The following is a 23,683-nucleotide window of genomic DNA, read 5'->3' on the forward strand; positions in this document are numbered from 1 at the left end:
CGGAAGACGCCTCGGGAAACAGCACCGGCCCCAGGCCGCGTGAGGCGGGCACAGCTCCACTGCCCCCCCAGCACCCCCGATCAGACTTTGCAGCGCTTTATTTTAACGGAACAACGGAGCGCAGCGAGCGAAGTGCTGCTCTGCGCAGGGCAAGAAAAATGGGTTTTTAATAGGCAAGGTCGGCGTGCTTGGCAGCCGGCCACCGCGGCCGGGGAAATAAACAAACAGAGGAGCTGCGGCTTCAGGTCGGAGCAGAAGTTGCGCTCCCGGCGAGAGGAATCCGCGGCACGGTCCGCGGATCGAGCATGCAGCCGCTCACGGAGCCGCCGTGGCGAGCACGACCGTCCCCCCACACCTCGCCCTCCCACCTCGCCCCGCTCTACGGTTCCGGGGCTGTGTGCTGGCTTCCCGCAGCCCCGGGACAAGAGCGGGCTGGGTGGCGGGGCTGGGACGTGCTGTCGCCCTGCGGGGCCGGGTGCGGTGCCGCCAGACTGGCAGCGAGCGGAGAGCAGCCGGCTCCCTTGTTTATCACGCTCCGGCGCTGCTGCACGCGTAACCGCTGCCGTGCGGCACGGCCGGCCCCACGGAAACAGGCAGGGGGGGAGTGCGGAGTCTCCCGATCGCGAAGCGGCGGGACGGCGTCTCACGGACGGTTTCCAGCAGTGCCCGCGGGGCTCCCGCTCCACCGCCGGGTCAGCAGGGCTCGGTGGTGCCGGCCCCGCTGGCGGCACCGCGGGGGCGCCGCGCTCCCGCTCTCGCCGCGCGTTCCGGGCTCGCTGCCGAGAACTCCCGGCTGCCGCGCATCAGCCTCCCGCTGCCTCCCGCCGCCTTCGCGGTCACTGCCGGCTCTGCAGGCGGTAGAGCAGCGCGGATCCCGTGGTTTCCCCAGCGGCACTGACCACCGACTGGCCGCCTTGCGTCTTGCTGTCGCTCTGTTTATACATTCGCCATCCCTCCTCCCGGTCCCTTCCCAAGCCTCTTTGCAGGGTCGTCCGCTGCAGGCCCACGCGGGGCAAGAGGCAGCCCTCTGCCCGGGGAGGGCTTGGGAAGCACAGCCATCTCTTCAGTGTAGCCCGACAAACCGGGCTAGGGAAGCCCCGCCGCCCCCCGAGGGCGGGAGGGACTGGCCCACATTGCCCTCAGGAGAGGGGGCGAAGGGAGCCGGGGCAGGAGAGGTGAGGGCGAAGTCCAAGCCTGGGAAAGCTGGACGAGAGCTCGAAGAGAGGCCGGCAACCCCCACCCCAGCGGTCACAGCCCTTTCCCAGCGCTGCGGGGGCAGGCGGGCACCTTTCGTCGCTGCCCTCGGCTGCCCCCGGAGCACGGCCCAGGCTGGGGTTCTGGTACGCCGGGAGGAGGCGCGGCGACGAGCCGAACACCCCAAGTTCCCACGGATCCGCGGTCTAGGCTCCCAGTGTTGATTCATCGTGACCATCATCTCTAGGCCACACCGCGGCAGACAGCAGAGCGCTCCCGGTCCCGTTCCCCATACCGCCGGCTTCCTAGCGCAGAGCTCGCAACTGGTCGCAGAGACAACGGGGGTTGCGACAGGGACGGGCGCCGGGCAGGGCGGCGGCGGCTGTCAGCGGCGCTCCAACCTCTCGCCGCCCGGGCAGCTGCCAGCTTTTTGGCAGATCGCTCTGCAGACATCTCCCAAGAACTCCTGCGAGGGCTGAGAGGGTTCACAGGGAGCAGCTGAATAGTGCGAGAGGCCGGACTAACGGAAGGCAGCTCAGCCAGGGGGTGAACGGACCGACTAGGTTGGAGGAAAGGAAGAGGTGGAAAGAGTCGGGAGGGGACGACAGGCAAAGCCACCAGCCTGCAAAATGCCGAGCTGGCAGAATGCCGAGGAGCTGGCGAGCGCTGCAGTCCCGAGAGCCAGGGAAGGGGTGATGAGGAAGCAGCCTGAGTGGGGCAAAGACTGTCTCTTACAGACCTGGTGTGACCTATCGCTTACAAAATCTGGCTTCCCTTGCTAGTGCCAGGATGTACCTGCAGGGTAGTCTCTGCCTTTATGTCTCCCGTCCCATTATTCCAGTACTCTAATCCTTGTGTTGTGACCTACAGCAGCGCTCTGATTTATTTTTAATGCGTTCCGATTCCTGTTCCGTTGTCAAGAGAAGCATTGAGATTCATTTTCCATCACCTGCTTTTCAGACTTCTGTTCTGCTGGAGGGACCCACCAATAGAGTTTCATTCGATTTGATACGATTTAATGAACACCTTTATCTTTTGTTTTTTGGCAGGACGATGAAGAACACAATCGCATTCAGCTTTTGCTAAATCAGACACGTTTCCCACCGAAATTCTATCTGGTGACACACACTCACTGTAACATTTCATTAACAACCACCTTGATATATTGATTTTTAATATTTGTATTAAATGTTGTGTAAAATTGAACTCAGGCGTTAGAAGAGATTGTGCAAGTCACAAGACATGACTCCTACTTAATTGTTATTTTTTTCGGTCCTAGAACAACAATTGGAAAGAGGCCAGCAGGAGGGGAAAAAAATTTAAAATCAAATTATCCACGGGGGGAGGAATTAAGGGCCGGGCCCGGGGAAAGGCGAGAGAGATGGAGAGAAAGCGCAACCTCTCGGGAGCGTGGGCGGCAAGGCCGCCCTCCCCCCGCCTCCGTGCCCCCCAGCCCCCCAGGGCCCGCGGGGGTCACCTCACCCTCCCTAGTGCCCCGGACCGCCCGGCTCCCCGCTCCTTCCCTTGCTCTCCCGGCTCGCTTTCTCCGCGTCACCTCCCTCCCTTCTGCTCCATATGGTTTCTCCCCTCCTCCTCCTCCCATTCTCCCCCCTCCATGTTGCCTCCGTGACTCTCCCCGCTCCATGTTACGCCTCCGGCCCCCGGGGGAGCGTTTCCCCGGCGCGGGGTGGAGGGGCCCCGCAGCGCGGTCCGGCTCGGCCGGGATGCCTGAGGCGTTCGACCGGGCCAGCACGCACCGCGGAAGGGCGAGGGCGTGGGAGAGAGACAGCAGGGGTTCGAGAGAGGGCCGGGGTGGGGGGAGGGAGGGTATCAGCCAAACTCCTGGCCAGAGTTTCCTGGGTGTGCGGAAGAAGAGCTTGAAGAAGTTTATCGCCCCCACGCTCCCCCCCATCTTGTTTTCTTTCTCTCTCCCCCCAGGAATACGAGGCATTCAGAGATCAACATAATTCACCTGCATCAAAAAAACCTCGCAAGCTATAAACTAGCGGCTGATCCTCCGCTTAGACTAGTGTTTAGCCGTTCATGCATCATGAGTGTCAAATAAATGCCTGATTGAGGCCCTCAGCGGAGGAATTAGCTTTCCTTGTGCTGGAAATGCATAATAGAGAAAGTGCTGAGGCATCCTTCCCGGAGTTAGCTCGGGCTTCACTCCCTGCGCTCCTCGTTTCAGGACCTTTCCCTCCCGCACCTTGACTCCGTCCCTTCCCCGCCCATTGCTCGCCCTTATCAGGACGCTCAGCCGGCCAGGGGCGAAGGCAGCCCTCCCGGGGGTCCCGGACCGAGGGGGCCGGGATGGGGGCGGAGGGAGCAGCCGAGCATCCCTCCCGGTGCCCGGGTCTCCGGGACTGCCCTGCCGGTGCTGCGGGGACTCCGCGGGAAGCGCTGCTCCGGGCCAAGACGGCGGGAGCGGGGGGGCCAGGGGGGAAGCTCCCTTCAACGAGTAGCTTGTTGCTTGGCGGCCCTTTCGTGCCTGGGGCCTCATCCTGACGGCGGGTGCGACTCAGCCCCGAAGTGCGGTGGCGAAGCTGGGGGGAGCCGGGGTGGTGCGGCGCTCGAGTCTGCTGCCCTGGCCCCTCTCCGCGGCTCTGCACTGGGCTCGCTGCCCAGACGGGGTCGAAGTCCCCCCGGGCAGGGAAAGCTGGCGGCCGAGGCACACAGGGGTTAACCGCGCCGCGGCCGGGAGGAGCAGTTTAAGTGCACAGGCTGCAGATGCTTTTCAGGCCTCGGTGTCTACCGTTTTAAATTAAAAAAATGCACCCAGCCCGACCATGCACCAGTGACCTGCAATTTCCCCTTCTTTTCAAACTGAAATATGGCCAAACTATCTTCAAGTTAAGTTAGGGGCTGGGGACGGAGGCGGAGGCGGGGGGGGGGAGGAAATCGCTCTGGGTTGAGATCTCTGTGTCAAGTTTCATCCCCTCCTGACATTTCTGGCTCCGCGCCAAAGTCCTGAAAATGGAAAATTGGGGAAGGGCGGGCGGGGGTGGGGTGGGTGGAGGCGGGGGGGGAGCGGGCTAGAGTTCTCGGCGGAGCGGCAGTAAAGAGAGGCTCTGGCCAAGAGGGATGCATGAGCGAGCCCGTCTGAACGGAGCGCGGCGGCATCATCCGCCATCCATTCCGCCTCCCAGACGCGTGGAGAGCCGCCGGCCGCTGCCATTGTTACCGGCGGGCGATGCGGGGACCGAAGCCTCCGCTCCGGCGAGAGATAAATAGCCCCTGACAGCGCTCTTCGCACCCGCAGCTCGGCAGATTGCACTCGGCGAACAGCCGCAGGTCTGTGTCGCTCCCTTTCGCGGCAGTCCCTTTAAATCACCGCTCCCCGCCTCACCTCTCCCGGGGGATGCTGGCGACCTTCTCCCCCCCGGCCCCGCACACCGTCCTCTGTGCGCACCTCCTCCTGCAGCCGGTTGCAGCCCCGCTGCCAAGGCTCGGCACGGCGCGGAGCCACCGGCCCAGCGTAGAGCCCCGCCGGGGGGAGGAGAGGGGGAGGAAGAAAAGTCTCTGCTGAAATACTTTCGGCAGGCTGTGGCTTTGCCAGGAGGGGTCTTAGCGCCGGGTCTTTTGTCTTGGGGCCTCCGCCTGCGTCCCCCGAGGCGGCTGGCGGCCGTCCCGGGAAGAGCCTCCGGGGAAAGCACCGAAGCGTCCCGGGCTGCCGCCGCGGGCAGCACCGCCCCGATCCCCCGCTACCAGCGCCCGACCGGCACTGTTGCAGGCTTGACTGCCTCCTCGTTCCCCCTTCCCGGCGCAGGAGCCGAGGGGCTCAGGTTAAGTCCTGCCCTCCTGAGCCCCGTCCTACCCGCGCCGCCCTTTCGCGTGGTGAGCGTGACAGTGGTCCAAGGTAGGGTTCCCTCGCCAGCCGCGGTGTTCCCCTCCACCGGCCATGCCGGGATGAGGGCCCGGAAGCAACTCTCGTAAGCAAAGCGTTACTTTCCAGCTGCCCCCCCGCCCCGTGCCCGGCGGCACCGGAGCGAAGCGGCCAGGCATGTGGGCTCCGGGGCCCCTAGCACCTCTACGAGCTTCTTTCGCTCGGGACACCGCGGAGCGCCACGTCCCCCACGGGCTCTGCGAGCAGCTGCGGCGTGAGGGGAGCCCTCACTTTATTTTTTCCGGCATGCCTTTCCTCACGCCCCCCGGCCCAGACGAGGCCAAGCCGGTGTGTGTGTGTTTGCGAGACGAGGTTATCGCCAGCCCGAGTCATTATTTCCAGGCAGGCTGCCGCGGGAGTCTCTCCCAGGTGGAGCCGGTACGGGCGGCCGGTACCCGGGGAAACAAAAGGCGGGAGCCTGGGCTGCGACTGGAGCTCCGCGGCGTGGGCAAGTCCGGGCGCTGCCCGCTCAGCCAGGGTCGGCTTGGCCCCCCCGGCCGCCGGCGAGGCTCGGCCGGGGCTGCAGGGTGCTGCTGCCGCCCAGGGGAGCCTGGGCTGGGTTTTCCGAGCGCGTCTTGCCGCTTACATTGAATACACTTTTAGGCGATTGTTTTCCCTTTCCACTTGTTTGTCTCCTGCTCGCCTCGTAAACTGCCTCATGATTTATTACCTAGGCTAAGTGCTTAATTTGTGAATATGAAACAGATTAAAAGGAGATCGGCATATTTTAGCAGGCAGGCCAGAGCATAAGCCCGGCAGCTGTTTCGAGTTTATAGGCATCTCCAACCAACCTCGTGTTAAGCAGGCTAGCCTGCTAGTGATCAAGGGGGTATCCCCGGGCTCTCTCTGAGAGGCCCACCGCTGCCGGCTCCCCGTGCGCACGGCTGGTGCGGAGACCGGCCGCGGGATGAGCGCTGTGGGGCTTTTTGTGTGGGGGACACACCGTCAAAGCGACGCCCACGACTGTGGGATTCAGGATGCGCTGTGGCCCCGCCGAAGGCGGGCTCTGCCGGCTGAGGGCCCAGCAGGCACGCACAGGGTTAACGACGACTCTGCCCTCTCCTTCAAAGGACTCACTCGAGATAGAGTAAATACGGTTGGGAGGGGGTGCCGCTCAGGCCACATGATGCAAAAGTAAGACAAGCACACTCCGGAGAACAAAGGCTTCCTACCCCCTTCCTCCCCCTCCCCCCAAAATCTATCTTAATTCTGCAAGTAAACTTGAGCAGCTGTAAAACAAAGGGGAACACTGGAAGTTATAGCCAAGGGACAATCAAAATAAATACCTTTTATGCAGTCCAAGCACACACTCGGTGTTTTCTGGAGCACACCCTTACCCTCAGCCAGGTGGGACATCGTGAGCTGTCCCCATGACAGGGTGATGTGCACTGCCAGGATTGTGACTCGGGCTGATCTAGGCTACGTCCCGAAGTCCAGGGAACACCCGCTGCCGGGGCCAGCATCACCTTACAGCCCAACGGGAGGCACGCAGGGCTGTGCTGTTGGGGCTGGGGCCTGGGGTGGCAGCAGCGGGGCAGGGCTGCCCCAGCTGTCCCACGGGGACAGCTCTCTAGGCCTGTGGGGATGGGACATGTCTTGGTGAGCAGTGTGCAGGCCCTCCAGGAGACACAGTGTGGGGCTAAAAGCAATGTCTGGCCCTGCAGTGAGCCGTGCCCCAGTCCCATGGGAGCCTGACTGGAGCCAGCCAGTGTGGTTTGCCCCCAGTCTGGTGGTGGCCCTTGCTCCAGTTTATGCACATGACACCTCCCTGCTTGCGAACCCCTGCTCCCAACTGCCATGGATTTGCAGAGCAAGCCAGCTACTTTCCATGTTTGTCACCAGCACCCTGGAAAAATTCCCAGCCCCGGTGCCCACTGAGCCTACCTGCTCCCTCTGTGTGTCCTTTCCTTGATCCAGGGGAGGTTTTAATGCATCGGAGATGGCAGGGCAAGTGAAGGAGGAAAGCAGCAAGCCAGCAGCCTGTGCAGTGGAGCTGACAGCCTGGGTGCCGAGTACAAAGCAGTGCTGCTAAGCCGAAAAGCCAGAGAGGGGCAAAAATCTGTAAACTGGCCTGTAACTCTGAGTGCTGCTTAAGAACTGGGAGCAAGAGCACAGCAGACAGGGCTGGCTAGGAGGAAAGTGACTCATGTGCCCTTGTCGCACCTCAAGTGGTTGCTCTGGTGCTGTGGACACAGCTGGTGTCAGAGCTGTGCAAGGAGCAGGAGATGAGACAGACCCTGGGCAGAGCATGCAGAGCATGCAGACCAGGTGTGGGGTGGCATGTGTCTGGCCAGGCTGAGCCTAGGTTGGCCAGGGGGCGGGAGAGAAAAACACCATGCACACAGCGTTCAGAAAGATTCCTGTGTATGTGTACATGAAAATGTCAGAGTAACAACTCTTGTCTGGGGAAACCTGAATATAAGCTGTGGCTGGTAAACAGTCCTTTAGGTACATGTGAGTGATGGCCTGGGGACACCCCCTCGCACAGCAAGGAAGCACCTGAAGGAAGATTGCAAGAGTGAGACAGTAGCAGAGATGTGTGTGTCTACATAACTATTTCAGGTTGGCTTGAGACAAGGCGCTTCTTCCATATTTGGGGCAAGGTTTGTGGCAAATCAGTGCTGGAACCCATTTCACAGGGGCCTGATGGGGTTTAGGTGTAGCTGACGCGTCCCTGCCTTGCTACAGGAGAGATATTGCATAGGTGTTATACACGACCGTTGTTTCTAGCTCTGGGCCTCACTGTTCACTGACTGGAGGTAAGACCAAAACTTTTCAGCAACCTGAAAAGCAGTAGGCAAAAATGGCCCCAGGGTCTCCATACCTCCCTGCAGGTTCTGCACAGAGCTGTTCTCACCAGCATTTTAGCAGGGAGAGATAAACACAGGCTTGTGTCATGATGATAAGATACTGTGGTTTTCTCTTCAAGCAGTATACATAACAAGAAGCTGGAAAAAAAGACAGTGGCAATGGAAAAGGAAAAAAACCCTTTCCAACTTGTTGGCTTGGTCTTTGCTGTCATCCCTACCTCAGGGAGAGCTATGGCCACGATGTTAAACCTTGGTTACACTACTGAAATCCACCACACTAAAAGTCACCTGGTCCCTCAAGCGCTCTTGTAAAGCACTCCAAGTCCCCGTAGAAAATGGTTTGCATGTGCTTAAAACTATGTGAATTGGATTTGCTTCCAACAGCGCATAATGCCGTTTTCAGCCTGATCCTGTCTGGCTTTCACTGAATTAACGCCTGGATGGATCTAAGTCCAAATGTCTCAGACCAAAGTGGCTCAGATAGTTCTCCTGCTGCTGTCCCGAAGGCGTTTTAAAAATCTCCTTGGAAGGGCTCTTATGGAGCAATGGCTAAGCCTCAGAAACAAAACAATTAAGAGCACTATTAAAGCAGAATGGGTAAACCCCAATGGTTTGCAGCAGTCAGCAGGGACACGGAAGCATATGAAAGCTGCTTCAGTTTGGAGCACAGGCGCATCCAGTCTTGCTGTGTAGCCCCATCCCTTTCCTGTCACCAACAGCAGGCTGCAGGCACCCCATCCCTACCAGCCTGCAGCCCTTCTTGTAGCTGGGCTTACACGTTTGATGTTCACTCAGTAACAGTTTGTCAAGTCACAATGTCTTTGTTTTTCACCACTTCCTAGCATCTCACCACCTCCAGAACACTCCTGAGAAGGGGAAAAATCTTTCAATAGTCCTGTTGTTGAGATCTCTTAAAGACCTCTACATGACCACCTAAACAATTTCTTCATATTCTTATAGCCTCTGTTTATGCTGCCTGTCTGTGCTCTGTTTAGATTTGTAAGCTCTTCAGGGTATGACTCTTCCTTGCATCGTCTAGTGTACTGTGGCTATGATCTAAACACAAAACAGGGGGGAGAAGTTTTGGACTAGAGTAAGGCTTAGGACATGTAGAAATAAATGGAGGGATGGACACACATTAAATTTTAGTGGTGTTTTATCTTGCCAGCTTCGCAAGTATTGTATTACCTGTCAGCAGCTCTAATGTGCTGGGCACTCTGTATGCACAGGAGGCAGATTGTGTCTGCCCGCCCAAAAAAGGGAAGCAAAAGTGTAAAAACTACAGCGGCAACTGACCAGGAGAGCCATGCTGGTGGTACAGTGAGGCAGGGAAGCTCCTGGCTTCAGCCTTGGTCTCCTTTGCTGCGGCTCTCTGAGGCCACCGCTCCCAAAGCCTGTGTCCTGCAGTTAGAAGAGAACAGTGTGCGTTTGTGTGCGTGTGTTCATGTGAATATAATTTTGTTTCTACATAATGTGGATTATCTTTCTTTTGGCAGCAAATCCATTCAGGGGTTTAGATTAAAAGAGAAATCTTGTAGCTGTTCCGTCACTGGAAAAGGGCATGTCTTTTGTCGCTTTCCCTGATCCTTTTTCCCAAATACCCTTTTTCCTAGCTCAGCATCCAATCTCACCTTGAAAACCTGCATGCCCTCCAAGTGAAGCACTCTCATGTGGGGAACAGGGGGAAAACGTGAGGCATAAGGCAGGGCAGGCAGGGTGCTGCTTGGATGACTGGGAGGAGAATAGAACCAGGGCACAGGGCTATGGAAGTACCCCAAAGTGGCATTGCACTGGGTGGTACAATATGGGGATTACACCCCTGCAGCCCCTGAGGAAGCCCCCGGCAGGGAGATGGGGTGTGCTGTAGGTGCAGGACACCTAACGGGCTCTCTTCTTCTGAACCCCGGTAGGACTGCTTGGCTTTACAAAGTGTGAAGGCACCCTTGTCAGGAAAGAGAGCTCCATTGATTTAAACGCAAAATTACCCTCCTGCAGTTCTCATTTCCCAGGCGAGGGCTGTGCAGGCTCTGAAAACATGAAAGTTGTTGATGTATTGGTTCAATTAATTTTTAAAATAAGTTTGAATGCCATTTGTTGCAAATTTTATAGGAAACTGCTGTAGAATTTTGCAAGTGAAGACTGAGGTGAGCGTGAACAGTGTATTTTGTATAGCCTTGAAAAAAGGGCTTAAATGAGGCATTCATTTAGTACCAGGGCTCTGCGCAGCAATGAGTGAGACCCACAGTGAAAGAAAAAGACCTGAACATCTGTATTTGCTAAGTGGCAGCGGCAGCAGTCAGCCAGCTCGCAGAGAAGAGCAGACGTGCGGATGTGAGGCCCAGCAGAGACTGCTGGGTCCCTGGTGCTTTTTAAAAGGAAATAATAGCTTGTGGGGGAACCCTTTCTGGTGGCCTTGGCTCCCGTGACCCCCCTCTGATGTATGATATTTAAACAAGGAAATGTCAATATTGGTTTTCCACATACAGCCTTGTTCTACTCTCCATGAAAACTAATGACAAACCCCTTGGAGGGTTAGAGGAGAGCAGACCCCAAAACAGCCACTCAGACCCAAATACTGTTGGCTACAGCAGCCTGGAAAGAAGAAAGAACAGGTTGTCACGAGCTGCTGGGTGATGTGTGCTTGCAGGTAAATTAGAAAGAAGAGAAGCAATCCCATCCTGCAGTAAGCAGTCCCTCAAAGCTGTGCAAGTCTGATGGTTTGAATTGTTATTGCTTTTTTAAATTATAAATTGCATTTTGATACGGCAAGTGAGGATAATATGCTGCTTACTAAAATTACGTATAATTCAAGGGTGTTTTGTTACAACAAAGGTGACTTCCCTATGTTTGCTTTTTCATGGTTGGAGCTAACAGAGAATTTGATTTGAACTCGATGGCTATCTAGCAGTGGTTTTGGAAAGGGGTGATGCCAATTGTACAAGACGACATCCATAAACTGGGCCATCAGATGTATCTTCTGATATATGTGTCCTCTGAGGCAGGAAAGCGTAAGTCATAGGAAGAGAGGGCAAGTGTGTCTGACTCATAGTAAAACGAGGGCACGTGGAAAGTATAAACGAAGGGAGGGCTGCTACTAGTAGGACATGAAGGCTGTGCCATGTGTCATGGGAAAAATAATTTCATTGTGGATAATTAAAGCTTAAAGGGGTGGTTGTGGTGAAACTGTGTGGCATAGACCAGGAGGCAGGGCATATACACAAAAGCAATTTAACCCTTAATCCTCTGCTGCTCTTGTCTTGGTGTTGGTTTATGCAGGCTGGGCCTCTCTGGGTGTTGCAGCAGCAGCTTCAAGGTCCTCTAAGACAGTGTGAGCTTCATCATAGTTCACCCCAGGGCAAAAGCATAACTACACAGGCTTTACACTGTACTGGCGCCATGTCCCTGGAGGCAGTAGTAGAATAAGTAGTATATGAGTCCCCTAATCACTTCTGTGCAGATGGAGAAACACTAATATATGGGGAACAGCTTTCCTTGGCAGGTCATAGCTGCTTTCCCACTAAAAGATGCCCACAATGCAGGCCCACTATGCTCACCTCATCTCCAGCACATACCATGACCCCTGTTAGGGCAGAGATGTCAGCAGGAACAGCCTGTGGAACTGAGTGAACTAGAAGATGCTGTGAGCCAGTCTGATTGCCTTTGGTGGGAAAAGCACCTTTGGTCTGATGCATGATTAACATGAATCTCCAACAGGGACTATGGAAACAGACCTATAATTGGTAGGAAAATAAATAAAGGACTGTTGTTCAAATATGAGTCCTGTTGGGAAGTACAGAGACCATGTATGAAGCTGAGGCCAAGCCATTTCCAAGACCGTGTCTGTCTTACATGATTTTCTGCTTTTGAGGGTACAAATGATATGAAAAGAGATCTTTGGGCTGCAGACTGTTTCACCAGGCACAATGCAGACCTAGCTACAGCTGAGACTACCAGGTGCCAGTCTCACACAAATAATCCAGGGCATCTCGGCTACAACTCAGACCACGTCTCATGCAGAACAGAGTCCATGTTTGTAGCACATAGTGCAATGGCACTCACTGCATGTGGTATTTCCTGGTGCAGCTCGGTAAGATCAGAGATTGGGAAGATACTGGAGCAGTGTAGTTAATGCTTCTGTAACACATGGAGCTTAGTCCTCCGAGATCCTGCAGTTCCACACTGCCTTTGCACAGCAAGGTTGTCTCAGGAGCTGAGATAGATTAAAAATCAGATGGGCATCAGCAGGATGGCCAGAGGAAGGACAGCTCCTCTTTCTTTACCAGAGGACACGTTTCATCTGGTATCTAGTGGGACAGCTCTGCCTTGCTTACTGTCTGTCCTTTGGAGCAGACATTCATGTGTGTCCACGAAAGGGAAACCCAACCCCCAGCATGAAGCAGACCATGTTCCATGGTTAAAGGACCCCTCATGGAAGCTGTGAACTGTCTGAAGAGGAGTGCCGCAAAACTGAGCCCCACCACGGTCACTGAAACGACTGAATTACCCCTAGTCTTGCTGAAACTTAACTGGGGTTTCCGCATTGCAGGAGGGGAAAAGGGAAAAGAGGGAAGAGAGCTCTGTGTATAAGCTTCTCTGTTAGTGCACAACCAGGGCCAGTGCCAATGCCACTGTGAGAATATGCAGCAGTTCCTTCTTACAGACAAAAGAAAAAAAAAAAAAATTAAGTCCTACTGAAGGCTAGGTAGGGCCGATGAAGCACTGAAAAAGTCCCAGACAGAAAAACTAAGCTAGCTTTGCAGTTTGGTTGAGCGATGCTCAGCATTGTGAATTTGATGAACAACACTAGCCTGTGTGAAAACAGGTGACTTTTTAAATGGGGTTTTAATAAAGTCCATATTGCTGAGACTATCTATAAAGGTAATCTGCATAGGGTTTTAAACAAGTGAACTTAATGATGCCATTAACACTTCTGACGTGAATGAGACCATTGCTGGAATACCGTGTCCGGCTCTGTTGTGGTGTTTGCATGTTAAAAGTGCATTGGCAAATTAATACGGGATCAGAAAAGAGCCACAAGAGTGATTTGGGGTGTGGGAATCGCATCTTATTGCAAAAGACTAAAGAAATCCCATCTATTAATTTATCCAAGAGGAGGCTATGACTTGGTTTGATCATAGTCTTTAAGTGCCCTAAGTGTCTCTATGGGGAGATTTCTGATAGTAGAGATCTCTTTAATGTGGCAGACAAAGGCATAATGAGATCCTATGTTGGAAAATGAAGCTCTATGAATTCTGAGCAGAAATAGGTGCATTTTTTTTAAACCAGTGAGAGGACATAGCCACTGGAACAACTGAGGCAAGCAGTGGGTTTCTGTTACTTAAACGTCTTCAGAGCAAGATTGGATGCCGGGCTAAAAGCTCGGCCAGAATTTATGAGTCGGATACAAGAACGTCTGGCTGAAATTCACTGGCCCATGATATGTAGCGGGTCAGACCAGCCGATCACAATGGTCCGTTCTTGGTTTAAAAGCATGTATGAATTAGGTATTTCAAGTGCCCCGAGCCCCCATGTTACTGGAGGTCTTGAATGAATGCATTATAAACAGTAATAATTTAATTTTAAGCAGGTAGGGGGATTGCCTTTTCTTTTTTTTCATTAATAAAACTTCCTTTCCAAGAGATTGTTAGGCATCAGAGTTAAGCAGCTGTTAAACATGACAACATTTTAAAAACAGTTCAAATAAGTTGCCTTCTTCTGTTTGCTCAGCTTTGTTTTGCAGCAGCACAATTTCATTCATGCTGCATCTCCCAATACTTCTCCAGATGAAATTGCGAATTCCAGCAAAACAAAATAAGCAACCTACGTACTTAGGGTAGCCCCCTTACTCCATGCCCTTCTTCACGTGCATTCCTCAGCCTCACAGATACGTTTCAGGCTGTCTCTCCTCATTGTACATGAGCAGAGCAGGGAAGTCCATCCGTTTTCTAGTGCAGGCCCCTCAGATACGTGGGAATCTATTGTCTGTCAAACGAGTGCTTGGCCTGTAGAGCTCCTGGCTTGTCTGAATGAATAACAGGGAAAGGGAAAAAGGAATTAAGGAGACACCTGGTATTCCTGAAATTATACAAGCTATTAAGTTCATTGAGGTTTCATAAAATGGCCTCCAGCAAATGGTCAGAATGTTTTTCTTACACTGGAGGAGTAGTTTTCAAGACAGCACAAACTTTGTTATTATATCTTCGAAGGGAAGAAGAAAAAAAAAAGTAAGAAGATAACAAAAAATTCAGTCATGGCTCTCGGGAGTCTTAAAAATCATATCCACGGTTGCGCAAACATACTAAACCTATGATACATTCAGTGCCTCGCTAGTCTCGGTTATCAAAACTGAAACAAGAGGTGGTAAGGAGCGCAACAAAAGGTGGAGTTTAAAGTCGCTCAGGGACTGGGCTCCAGTCAGCGGGAGTCCTCACTCCCCCATCCGCCTCCGCTTCTAAACCCCACGGTGTTTGATATGCAGGCAGTGAATCAGAGGGACGAGGCATCGGGGCTGGGCGAGCTGCTCGGTGGGGCGGCCGGGGCGGGGGGAGCCGCTGCCTCCTGGGGCGCGGGCGGGGAGCCGAGCAGTGGGGAGAAAGGTGAACCCGGAGCCGAGCGGGGCACAAACCCATTAGTCGCACATAACTTGGAAAGACGCTTGGCCTCGCCATGACAACCAGCGGCCCGAACTGCTCCCACGTCCCGTCGCCTCCCCCGGGAGCCCCTTTCCTTCCAATTTCCCGGCGTTTGGGGAATGCGGGGCTGGAGAGGCGAGCCCAGTGCGGGTAACAAAAGCGGATGAAAGGGGCTCTGTAGTTCACTTTACACGTCCGAGGGGCATTTTCATGCTCCATAATGAGAAGGGATCATTCCGAGGAAGTTCAGATCAAAGCAGAGAGCATCCCGTGTATTTGCATAATTGCCGGATTTCGGAGCACGGGCAGCCGAGGAGCGGCTGGCCAACCTGGGCACCGCACCGGGAGCTACTCCTCGCCTCGACTGGGAGACCCAGAAAGAGGGGAGGCTGCAGACCATGCTGATGCGTGGAGACAGTGAGGCCTGGCCCGGGAGCGGGGCTACGGAGGCCGCGGGGTGATGGGGCACAGCTTCGGTGCCCGACGGCAGGGAGCTCTTGGGGATTCCAAAGGGCGAGAACCGACCTCTCCCCGCTGCGCGGCCGAGCGGTGCTCAGGTCCCTGGGAGGCCGCCCCCTCGTTCCCTTCGCTGCTGTTGTGAAGCTGGTGCTGGTGGGGATCGGCTCCCTGCTCCCACCCGGCGACATCTGCGCCGGGGAGCCAGCACGTCGCCTCCCCGGGCGACTGGCGGGTGGCTCCCGGCCCGGCGGCTCGCACCGCCACCAGCGAGTGGGGATAAAGGGATTAATTGGCACACTCGCTCCTCCGGGCGGGGAAGCACTTGGCCGGCTCCAGTCTCCCGCTCCCCCCGCACGCCTACCCCGACGCCTGCACCGCCGGCCTCGCGGCGCTGCCCCCGGCCGGCCACGGCAGTGGGGAGGCACCGGGCGCGCCCGCGGTGGCTCATTGTTCCCGTAACCAGACGGGGCTGTCGCAGGCGGCCGCGGTGCTCCCAGGAAGGGGATGCCCGGGCCTCCCACCTGTGCTCGAAGTCCACTCCGCGCCCGGCTCGTCGCTCCCGGCTATGCGGGGCTCCCCCCCACCCCGAACCCGACACCTCCCCCACACGCCCCACACCTGCGGTCCCCGGGCGAAACCCCATCCACAGCTCAGCGGGGACACCGTTTTTCCCTCCGCGCCCTGCCCGGGCATGCGGTCAGCCCCGGCTCCTGCTCCTGATCGGGTGCAGCCAGCCCCAGCCCCAGGCTGGGGTGCAGCCTTCCCGGGGGAGCGGCGGCTTCTCCCTGCATGGACGGGCCGGGGCCGGCTGGCCGGGAGCCAAGGAGGTGAGGTTAGCCCCAAAGCTGGCTGTCGGATGACATGTTATTGTGAAAAGCGAGCGAGGAAGGCAAATAGGAGTATGGAACCGTATAGGCTCGCCACGTGACCGAAATGTGTTTATCTCGCCCCAGAGAAGCCGGGCTGCCTGCGGAGGCCAACCTTGCTTTCATGGCACGGGCACAACTCGCCGGGCTGCGGACGGGGCTGGGCCCTGCGAGAGAGCAGAGACCACTTCTGTTTGCTTTTGCTGTCGCTTCGGCTGTTATCATTTGCCTTGTCAGTCATCATCAACCTCTCCAGGTCTCCCTCCCTTTCCCCCCTCCCCGCCGCCTCCCTCAGGGTCAGTCGGGAAAAGACTGGGAATTCATCTGAAGAGTGAGACGTGGAAGAAGGGTCGTATGGAGATGTTGCTGGGGTGGAGGGGGGGAGATAAAAACAGCTGTATGCAGAACAAAGATGTGGGAGAGCGGCTTTTGGTGGTGGAGCAGAATCTCGTAAATGGGAGACTTCCGTTCACAAGACTCCGCTTGCACAGTTTCTGTCCTGCCCTTGAACTGACAAGTGAATATCTGCATCGCAACCAGAAAGTAAATCACACCGAGCCTGGTTCGGGGAGGGAGGGCACAACGCTTCAGTCGGTTGCTAAGTGCGAAAAAGTGGAAGATTTCAGCTTTCCAGCACAGCAGCCCCGCTTCTCCGATACAATATTTACGTTGGGAGCCCGGCGAAATACGCTCAGTGTTTATTACGGAGATCGCCGGAGCAAGCTCGCATTTGCGTGATTAGGAGCAAGCGGAGGAGCGGCCATGGTGCAGAATATCAAAGCGAGACCGCCTTGGCAGGGCTCCCAGGCAGGGCTTTACTGGCACCCGTGGGATTCCGCGGGGCAGGGCAAGCGCGGCCCAGGCGGCGGCTGCTGCTCCCCGCTCCCCGCCACCCGGGCACGGGCACGGGGGGAGCCGGCAGCCCTTCGCGGGAGGCAAAAAGCAACCGTCGTTTTTGCCGTGGGCTCCGCGTTAACGAGGCGCAGCGGCTGGGCTGGGCTGTGCCCGCGAGCTCGGCGCTTCGAAACATCAGCTGCGGCCAGCCGGGCGGTAATCTCATTAGTGCCGTCGCGTTTGGGTAGAAAAGCGCCCGCCGTCCCCGCCCGGCCTCAGGAGACCAGACAAAGGTCTGCGAGGCAAGGCCCCGCGGCCCTGCCACGGCGGGCCGGCCCTGTTAATGTTCAATCGGGAGCGGGGGAGCTGTGACTCTCCTTCCCGGCTCCGCGCCGCAGGAGTGCCGACCCCCGGCCCACCGCTACCGACGAGGCTGCGTGGAGGTTGGTCCAACGCAATGCGCCGCCTCGCCAGGATATTTTCTCCTTGGAAGTTATGCTAAAATAACATTTGTGTGCACGTTAATGATTTATTTATGTGGCTAATAACGCTCACATTCTCGCTGATATTTGTCTAGGCGAAGGACCAGCTGCGAAATGCCCTGCAGCTGTAGCCAGTGCTAGAACAGAGTGCCTTGGAACCAGAAATCAATGCTCCTGAAATGAACAAGTGGACAACTTATTAGGCTCAGTCACTCCACACTCTGTCCCCTGATAACGAAAAGATGAAGTAGGTTCTGGAGAAAGGACGAGTCTAGGAAGGCCATACGTACCCACTAATTCTAGTGAGGCCGAGTAATTCTGCGGGGCGCAGCTGGCCACGCGGATATCCAAGGGCAGGAGCTGCGACACGGCACTCGCGAGCTGCCTGGGGTTAGATGGCGATAAACACGGCGGGCACTCGGGAGAACGGCTCCAGGAGTCATTGATAAAAGTGTCCGGTTTCCCTGCTCCAGAAATCAAAACGGACAGGTTCAGCGAGATCGCGTAATCGTGGCGTCTCTGCCTGGAAACAGTGGCGCTAATTTTGCATTTTTACCATCCGCGGGGACGAAAAATACCTGTCCTCCCGCAATGCAAATCCTTACGCAAATAGATCTGCGGGCGGACAGGGTGCCCCTGCCACTCTGAGTCACTGGCCCCGGTTTCAGAGCGGCCGACCGGCAGCAGCACGCCCCGAAAGGACACAGAATCGTGCGAACTCCTCGGCAGCGCCTCGCAACTCGCTGCTGAGAAAAAAGTCCGAATAGGAGCCTGCGGTTAATCTCCGAGGCCTTCATGCATCCCTGGCGAGCAGCGCCCCAGCACTAAGTGCAATTAACATAACAGACACGAAAATAGGAGAGAGCGGCGCTGAATCTAATTTGCAGGCTTTAAAAAAAAAAAAAAAAAAGAAAAAAAACCCAACAACTTAGCACTTGGAGTGGTCTGGTGATGAACGCGAGGAGAGAGGTGGAAGGCGGCAGAAGAGCCCTCCTGCCTCGGAGAGGGGCTGCGGCCAGTCCCGCGACCCGTTCCGGGGGCTTGGACCACCTTAGTGCACGCAGCATCGTAAAACATTTTAGACAGGTAGATTCCTCCGCCGGGGATGCCTGCAGCCGCTCCAGCACGGCTCCCCCCGGGCCTCCCTCGGCGGGCGCTCCCTCGGCGGCGGGGGCAGCCACAGCGCGACCAGGTCGCCGACCCGGCCAGATTCCTCCCGGATCCTGTGCCCTCGACAGGCGCACACCTCGATCCGACTCGCTTTCCTACCCCTGCTGCCTCAGGGGAAAGGAAGGAAATAGATGGAAGGGGGAAGAATCGGCTGGGTAACCCCCTCCTCCCTTTTCCTCATCTCCCCCCCCGCCTCCCTCGAACTGCCTCCCATTAGCCGCAGAAGTTCACAAAGGAGCGAGACATAAAGAGAAGGGAGATCGAGGTTTCCGAGAAAAGGGAGAGGCGAAAATAGCGAGGTAGAGATTAAAAAAAAAAAATAGTCGCAAGCGAGGCCCCCCCCCCCGATCGGCTGGGAAGCTGGTGGTATCCGGCCGAGGGAGAGGAGGGGAAGGAAGGGAGAAAAGAGGGCTTTAAAAAACTGGAAGGCAAAAGCTGTTGGGGAGGAAGTGTAAGCCGAGGGAGAGGCTGGGGGAGGGGAGAGAGCGCCATCTTTTCATGTCACAGTCACAGAGACAGCACTGGGCTCGGCCACAGCGTCTCTGTTTCTTTTTAACAGCGGAAAACGTGCGATTAGCAGGCAGACGGGCGGAGACTACCAGCCTTGCGCGCACACACAGCCCGCAGCTCTGTCTCCGCGCTGTGTAATCCCAGCGCTCAGCCCTCCTGCACCCCCTCATTAAAAACCCGGAGATTTCCTCCTCCGCTCTCCGAGGAAAACAACGCCTGCCACCGCCTGAACCCGGGCAGCGCCGCCCGCCCGGGGGCCGCCCGGGGGCCCCGCAGCGCTGCCCTGCCCTGCGGGCTTCGCGATCCCCGCCGCTCGGCCCCTGCTTCCCCGCGGGAGGCTGATGCTCTGTCTTCTCATCCCAGGGGGCCGCCCCCAGAGGGGTGCGCGGTGGGGGGTGCAGCCCTTCCCCCCGTCTCTGGGGGCCACTGCTCCCTCGGTGTCGGGGAGGCAGCTCGCAGCTTTACTCCGCGCCCTCCCTTACTCCATGCCGAGGGCGAGGTGCGCCGAGCCCGACCTCCTCGCACTGGGAACGGCTGTGGGGAGCCCCGCGGGATCCCCCGGGACACGGCGATCCCGCGGCAGAGCCGGGCACTGCCGGCTACGGCCCCATGAACGGCGCTTTATTCCGGAGCGCTCAAACCCCTCATTGTGTTTGGCAGAATCACCTGCCTCCTCCGGAGCCGGGCGATTAATTTAATGCGATACAGAGCGCGCTCCGTCCCGGCCTCTCCTCGGTGGGGAGATCTCCGCCGAACGCTCTCCCCGCAGCCGAGACGCGGAGGAGTGGCACGGAACGGTGGGGCACGGCACCGAGCGGCACGACACAGTAGGCTGGCATCCTCCGAGCACCGGCTCTCCCGGAGGCGCCCGGGGAAACCTTCCCCGTCTGGTAGTGGCCGCGGCGGCAGCTCCGGTCGGAGTCACACAAGCAGCCGCCGCAGAGACCTGCTCGGTGCCCGGGCGGGGGGGCTGCGAGGCGGGCGGGGGCCGAGCCGTGCCTGGCGAGGGGATTTGCTGGGTCGTTGGCTGCGCCTGGGGAAAGGCGGACGGGTGGGGGGGGTTGGCTGCGCCTAGCGTTGTGGGATTTGAGAGGGAAGGGGAGGGGGTGGTTGGGCTCAGCGGAGGGGGGGGACCTGGCTGCTGCGACTGCTGGGGACGGCGGCTGTTATTATTGTTATTACTGTTATTGTTATTTTTAGGGGGCGGCGGCGGCTGGGAGCGGGGGGGGGGTGGGGCGGGCTGCGCTCAGCGGGGGGCGATGTGCAAGGGGGGCCGCTGGCTGCGCCCGCGGAGGGGGCATGAGGTGAGGGCGGTGGGAGAAGCGTCTCCTCTGTTTCTAATAAAGGAAACGACTTTTATTGAACGATAAATGCAGGGGAACGAAAGTCGTGTGGGTGCGCCTGGTGGGGGCGATTGATTTGGTGGTAGGGGGAGGCGGCTCTCCGTGCCGGCGCGGGGCGTTTGGGGCGGGGGCGCGGGACGGTGAGATGCTGGCTGGCCTCGGCTGCTTCTGCCCAAGGGAGGGGGTCTTGCCTGCCCCGGTGGGAGGGAGTGAGAGCTGACCCTGTTTGTGGAGGGGCTGGAGAGGGGGAGAGCGGGATGCTCGCGGTGGGGGGTCCGGAGGGGGGGGCGTAGGCCGCGGGGTGGTTCCGCCTGCCCCTCTCGGGCGGGGGGGGCTGAGGGGGAGGTGTCGGCTGCGCCTTGCCAGTTGGGATTTGATAGGGGCGGTAGGAGACACGTCTCCTGTTTCTAATAAAGGAATCGGCTTTTATTGAAGGATAAATGCAGAGAACCAAAGTCGTGTGGGCTGCAGCCGCCGAGCTTCGTTAGCTGCCGATGTGACTGTGAAGATAAAACGCTTCACAATAAGTCGAGCGCGAAAAGCGCTGGGGATGGGGATGTGTATTCTCCGCTAGCGCTAGCCCCAGCCCCAGCCCCGGTCTTCCGCCCCCACCGTGCCCCGAGCCCTCGGCCCCGGCCCCGCGGCAGAAGGTGCCCGGGAAGCCTCAGACCGTGCTAACGGCTCGGCCTTGGGACTTCGCCAAGTTTCTCTGACTTAGGGGAACTCTGGGGATGAGTAATCGCGCTAGGCTAGGGCTTGGGAGGGTGTTATTTTTTTTTTCGCTCGTTCTCTCTCTTCTTTTTTCCCCTTGTCATCAGCTGCTGACCCACTCACTTCGAGAGCACGGCAACGACTGTTTTCTGAGAAAGGGGCGGCAGGAGGAGACGGGGGATGTGGCGAGCCCGGGGAAGCCCCCCCCACCGTCTTGGCTCCCTACTGGGCCAACCCGCGTCCATTCTTGCCCCGAGCACGTTGGGGCTACGCGGGGTCCCCACCATCCCGGCTCCCGTGCAGGGTCCTGGATCTGGCTTTGCCGGGGAACGAAGGGATGCACGCAGGTCCGCGCCATACACAGTCCACTGCTTCGCGTGGAGGCCTGAGCGGAGGTTTCCCAGGGCAGCGAGGACACGGCGTGGCCGTGCCTTGCCCTCGAGGAGGTATCGGGAAGCCTTTTCTACTCGGCATCTCGGCTTATCGCAGGTGGCGACGGCTCAAGGACGGCATGGGGAAACTCTGAGCCTGGGGGGAGGCCCCCGGGGATAGGAAGGCAACGCTCAGCACCGTGGCGGCGGTCGTGGGCGTGCTGAGCCCTGCGGCCCGGCGGCTGAGGAGGAGCGGTGGCCCATATCCTGCCTGCGGGCTCCGTAGCGGGTGCGGAGGGGCCTTGCCCGGTGCCGCTGAGGGCAGGGCCGCCGCCGTGTGCGCCGGGAGCCGTGCCCGCCCGCGGCCTCTGCCTGTGCCTGCCGGGCGGTGGGGCGCGGGGGCGTCCGCGGAGTAGGAAGCGCCTGTAGGAGCTGGGCGGCGGACGGGGAGGAAGCCGAAGCCACTCGACGCCGAGCGTGGCCGCCGACGGCGGATCCTGCAGCTTGGCTGGGAGCAATGCCGTCGGGGATGCTGCCGTGAAACTCCCTGGAAAAGCCAGCCCGGCTTTCGCTCTGTCTCACCCGCTGCCTCGTGTGGTGCCTGCGTAGGGCTCTGCCCAGCGGAGCTCCCTGCTCGTTTTACAAGCATCGAAGGGCCAGTAAGGCGGGCTGTGTCCTCCACCCGAGACTGCGGTGTAGGCCGGGCACAGCCGGGGAGCTCCGCGGAGCGGGGCGCGCTGCTAATCTCGGCGCCTGTCGGGTTTCAGTCCTGATTTACCTGCGTGATTTGGCTTCCGAGAGGCGCGCTAGGAAGCAACTGCTGTCCTGGTTTGGGTACCGGGGCGAGGGGGACACGACATAGACGGATGAAGTGAGGACGGGGTTTTATATGGTATTTCTGAACGGAAAATACTTTTATTTTCCCTTGGTTTTTTTGAAGCTGCTTTCGAAATGAACATTTTATGCGATAAGAGGTGACCGATGAGAATCGCTGGGGGGAGGTTGTAAGCAGACGTTTTGCCCCAGCTTACTGTTATCTTATCTTTCACACTTGCAGGGCGAAAAAGTGGCTTATCTTTATACCCACCCCCCTCTCGCCTTAATTGCTAAAAACACTGTGAAGTGTTAAGTACAGGACTAAAGAATCTCTCGGCGTGTCTGCCATGGGAATGAAAAACAAAAAATCCGATTTGAAAAAATAGGGGCTTTTCTCTGCAAAACTACACACGTGTATACACCGAGAGCCCCTCCCTGCCCCCTCTCCGCTGCCTCTTTGATGTTGCAGGCTCTCATTTCATATGTATGCACCCCGACGAGCCACCCGCCGCTGCCGGGCTTCCAGCCGTGGCGCAAATCCCGCTCCGCACATCAGCGAGCTTGGGGGCCGCGCCGCGGGGCGCGGACGCGGAGGGCGGCAGAGGCCTCCGCTGTCACCTCTGGGGCGGAGTGAATAACCCCAGTGTTTATGAACCCGGGCGCGGAACTGGTATTCAGCGCCGAGGCACGACATCGTCTCTTCGTTTTCTCTCCCCACCCCCTCCGAAACAAAACACAACACAAAAACAAAAACAGGAGGACGGAGGTGATTCATCGACTGTATCCAATTATTAACATACAAGCTGTAGTCTGCACAAACACACCTTCAAACCATGGCGGTTCCCCGGCCACTGTATTATATTTAAAGTCGAGAGCGTGGTAGCAGCCGTGCCCCTGCCGAGCCGCGCTCGCTGCCGCTCCTCCCAGGCCACCGAGGGACGGCGACGGGTCGCAGCCCGCGTCCCCCGGGGCTAAGGGACCCCACCGGGAAAGAGAGGTGCAGCGCCCGGCTCCCGTGCATCGCATTCAAAGGCGAAGACTAAACCTCAGCCGCACCGCTCTCCGGCCGCGGCCGGTTTTTTGTCTGCGGCTTCTGTCCTCCACCGGCGTCCTCCCCGCCGAGCCGCCCGGTGCCCCCCGCCGAGTAGGGGAAGGCGAGGAGAGCGACAGCCTCGCCGGGGCTATTTTTACTCCTCTCCTTAGACTTGTGCGGCGCACGCCCCCTCCCCTGCAGGGCCTTGCCTCGCGGCTGCATCTCCCCGCTGGCGGGAGCGGCGGCCGGGGCTGCGGGCGGCCCTGGTTTCACCTCCTGCCCGACCGGCTCATCCGCGCCACCACCGGCAGGGTCCCCGCAGTAGCCCTCTGCCCAAGCAGACAGTGCCGAGGCAGGGCGGGGGGTGACAGGCGCGCCGCAAGCCGACAAAATGGCCGAGGTATGCAAGTGGAGGGGGCAGCTTGCAGCGGGGCTGCCGCCCCTCTACCCCCGCCCAGAGCACGGCCCGTACCTCCAACCCGTCTTCCGCGGCCACCCCGGTGGGCTCGGCGTTGCGCCTTCCTCACCGACCTCTGCGCGGGCCCGGTGAGCGCTTCGCCCGGCCG

At 58.0% G+C, this 23,683-nt stretch overlaps 1 protein-coding gene and 1 long non-coding RNA gene across 2 annotated transcripts in view; one reads left to right on the forward strand and one right to left on the reverse strand.

Annotated features, from left to right (window-relative positions):
* Positions 1-4,241: 4,241 nt before the first annotated feature.
* The window catches only part of BCOR (BCL6 corepressor), an 82,169-nt gene continuing 62,727 nt past the window's right edge, over positions 4,242-23,683 (forward strand). The window contains exon 1 of the mRNA XM_065860061.2: positions 4,242-4,488. The gene's annotated coding sequence lies outside the window, so the exon portion shown is untranslated. The remainder of the gene's footprint in view (positions 4,489-23,683) is intronic.
* Positions 17,201-19,789, reverse strand: LOC136097366 (uncharacterized). The gene is made up of 3 exons (XR_010650776.2): positions 19,510-19,789; positions 17,454-17,627; positions 17,201-17,337 (listed from the first exon to the last, which is right to left on the reverse strand). It is a non-coding gene; the product is annotated as an uncharacterized lncRNA (long non-coding RNA).

Source organism: Patagioenas fasciata, chromosome 1 (genome assembly GCF_037038585.1).
Source record: "Patagioenas fasciata isolate bPatFas1 chromosome 1, bPatFas1.hap1, whole genome shotgun sequence".
NCBI lineage: Eukaryota > Metazoa > Chordata > Aves > Columbiformes > Columbidae > Patagioenas > Patagioenas fasciata.